Source organism: Phoxinus phoxinus, assembly GCF_949152265.1.
Source record: "Phoxinus phoxinus genome assembly, chromosome: 24".
NCBI lineage: Eukaryota > Metazoa > Chordata > Actinopteri > Cypriniformes > Leuciscidae > Phoxinus > Phoxinus phoxinus.
In genome coordinates, this window is record NC_136899.1 from 21,577,567 (window position 1) to 21,581,135 (window position 3,569).

The 3,569-nt window shown below is 42.3% G+C and overlaps 1 long non-coding RNA gene across 1 annotated transcript; it reads right to left on the minus strand.

Annotated features, from left to right (window-relative positions):
• Positions 1–956: 956 nt before the first annotated feature.
• Positions 957–1,500, minus strand: LOC306992963. The gene is made up of 3 exons (XR_013796373.1): positions 1,256–1,500; positions 1,106–1,170; positions 957–966 (listed from the first exon to the last, which is right to left on the minus strand). It is a non-coding gene; the product is annotated as an uncharacterized lncRNA (long non-coding RNA).
• Positions 1,501–3,569: the final 2,069 nt, after the last annotated feature.

Genomic DNA, 3,569 nt, shown 5'->3' on the forward strand with positions numbered 1-3,569 from the left:
ACCCATTTGAACTCATGAAATTTGAGCATTTAATTTTCTGAAAAGTGCATAGGGACTATTGAACACTTGAAAAAAAAAAAAAAAAAAAAAAAAACGAAATGTTGTGAATAGTAGATTTTTTTTTTTTGGAAAGTTAGTTAAAATTGTCTGAATTAACTTTGTAAAGTTTCTTTTTTGGAAAGCAAGTTTTCTTTTGTACATTTTGAACACTAACTGAATGAGTATTATCGCTTATGTGTCACAGAAATGTATTATTATTGGAAAAAAATTTTTTTTTGAAATAAGTGAAGGTGACTTACTTTAAATATTGTTTTTGATTTCCGTAGTGTTTTGAGATAATACTGATCGACTATTTGTGTAAAGTTGTATTTTGTTGTTTTGTAAAAATCTTTGGTGGACAAACTAACTGACACACATCTCATTTACTGATATATTTATTTATTTTTCACACCCATATTCTTACACAAACAATCATAGTAAACATGGCGCATACCCCCCCTCCCCAATCTACTTTCGTGGAAATTGAGCCTCCACCAGACATTTCAACTCCAGTATGGCCGCCTGCACTGCGACCTCGGATGCCTCTGGTACCACCTCCATGTGCTTCTGTCTTCTACCACACCCCCACTCCACTCAGCCCTGTTCATCCTGGAACCCATGTGCACATGTCTTCTCCTGCTCTGGCTGTCAGCACTCCAGTGCAAACTCTCACCTGGGCACCACAAGTGGATAACATGCAACTTTGCACCTCATCTGAAGGTGGAACTCCTTCTTCAGTGGCACAACATGACCTGCCCCACATTCTACCAACTCCTGGAAGGGAAATACAAGAAGTCACTGCCCGCGTACAAGGGAATTGGGATACCTTGTTTGACTTAATGGCAAGACAAGAAATAAGAGTGAATGAACTTACCAAGGAAGTGAAAGCTACCTCTTCTCATCACCAGAGCCAGATTGCTGATCTTGCTGCAAAAGTGGAGGATAACAAAAATCAAGTGTTAACCCTGTTTACTACCACTAAGCAACAAGAAGAGTCTGAAGCAGACAATCTGACTAAAGCAATGAAGTTGATGATCACAGGAGAACTCCAAAAGGTGGAATCTACCTTGGTGTCTGAACTACGTTTCATGATTGATCAGCTCCAGTCAGAGGTTCAGCAGGACATCAAAGCTGTTCAAAACGCATTCCAAATAAGCCAGGATAAGATAACTTCACAACTCCAACAATGTGTTACCCAAACTGACAAATGTCTCACCAGTTTCAAAGAGTTGAAAAGTGAAGTGGAGAAAGGATTTCAAAGTGTCAAAGAAAGTGCGGATCAACAAAAGTTGCGTGTATTGACACCACCAGATCCCAGCACCACCATTACTTCATCCCTGCCATCTGTTTCTGCTCAAGTGACACCATCTTCTTCAACCCCTCTTTCAACATCTGTGGTTAAGAGTGACCATATAAGATTAACTTTCCCCACATTTGGAAGGCCTTCAGACGATGCAGACCCCTTACTGTACTTAACCAAATGTCAGGATTTTTTGGCTCTACATCCCCTGACAGATGCAGACATCCTGGCTACCTTCCGTACTGTCTTATACGGAACAGCACGTGACTGGTGGGAAGTCAGACAGTCCAACATAACCACCTGGAATGAGTTTGAGGCTGCATTCTTATCTGCTTTCCTTTCTGAGGATTATGAGGACGAACTGGCAGAACGTGTCCGTACTAGAATTCAGAGAGAGACAGAATCTATTAGAGATTTTGCATTTTCTTATAGAGCTCTCTGTAAAAGATGGAAGGCAGATTTTACAGAGGGTGAAATTGTGAAGATGATACTCAAGAATATCAAGCCGTACCTTGCCAGCCAATTGCGTAGCCGGGTGAATACTGTGGAAGAGCTGGTAAAATTAGGACATCAACTGGAAAAAGATTATGAGCAACAGCTTCGTTATGATTGTGGTCGTATGGGCCCTAAGCATCAAGCCACATCGCAAAGACCCTCCTCAAACCAACCTACTGAGAAAATCCCAGTTCAGTGTTGGAGATGTAGAGGACAGCATCCACCTGGAAAATGTCCACACTATACCTCTCCCCAGTCATCTCAGGCACCTGGGCCACAGTATTCTATCAGCGGCAAACAACCTTATCACCCCAAGTCAGGTGGTCACCTGTCCAACAACTCTGTTGCTGCAACAAGAATTCATAAGTCACAATCAGCAACCAAGAAAACCTCCTCCTCATCTACAAGCTCTAATGAACGTGTAGCGGTACCTCAACAACTAGTTGTTCCACTTTGTATCGATGCCTGGTCAGGTAAAGCCATTGTGGACACTGGTGCAAGCTACACACTCATCAATGAGAATCTCATGAGGCAGCTTACATCCCCAGACCAGCTGCAACCGTGGTGCCGTGGTCCTCTTTATCTGGCAAATGGAAAAGCAGAAATTCCATTAGGATGGCTGAATACCACAATTAATTTACATGACCAAGCATTTACCTTACCTACTGCTGTACTTTCATCCCAAGCTCTAGCCTATGCTGTAGTCTTGGGGTTGGACTTTATTTTCTTCAGTGGGCTGCAACTAAATGTCATTGATCAAAAATACTCCTTCAAGCTTGATCCTTCAAAAGAGTACCCTTTTCAACCAGGAAATCCAAGTGGGCCAAATGTAAATCCCCAAAAAGAGAGGTGTCAGTTTAAGGGAGAAATTCAAAACCTTTCCTTATTAATATCTGTACCCCCTCCACCACTATTGCAAATTCAAAACCTTGACAGTATTGATGAAAAGACATTGATCAAAAATGCTGTGGATGCTGCTCATTTACCCATTGATGGTAAACTACAGTTACTACAAATCCTGACCGAAAACCCTCAGGTATGTACTCACCGTACTGGACGTACTGAGGTTCTTGAACACCATATCTACTCCACCAGCCAAGTCCCCATCAAACAACTACCATACCGGTTGTCTCCCATCAAGCAACTGGCACTAGATGAGCAACTTGAGGAAATGCTGAGGCAAGGAATAGTTGAACCATCTCACTCTGGTTGGGCATCACCGGTAGTTTTAGTACCTAAAAAAGACGGCACATTTAGATTCTGTGTAGATTATAGGAAAGTTAATTCTGTAACAGAAAGTGACGCTTACCCTCTTCCCATTATCACAGAAATTCTGGAATCACTCTCCGGGGCTGCCATCTTCTCCACTATTGATTTGAACAGTGGGTATTGGCAGGTGACCATGGACGCCACCAGCAAAACCAAGACAGCATTCATCACTCCTGCAGGTCTCTTTCAATTTAATGTCATGCCTTTTGGGTTAAAGAATGCTCCCGCAACTTTCCAGAGGCTAATGGAGACAGTTCTGGGAGAACTACGGAGAAAAATATGCTTAGTGTACATTGATGACATCATTGTGTACTCTCCTTCAGTCACCCAGCATTTCCGTGACCTCCAGACTGTCCTCCAGAGACTAGAAACTGCTGGTCTCACCATAAACTTGAAGAAAAGCAAATTCTGTCTTCAAGAACTCACCTTCCTAGGACATGTTGTAAGTGTCAAAGGCATTTCAGCA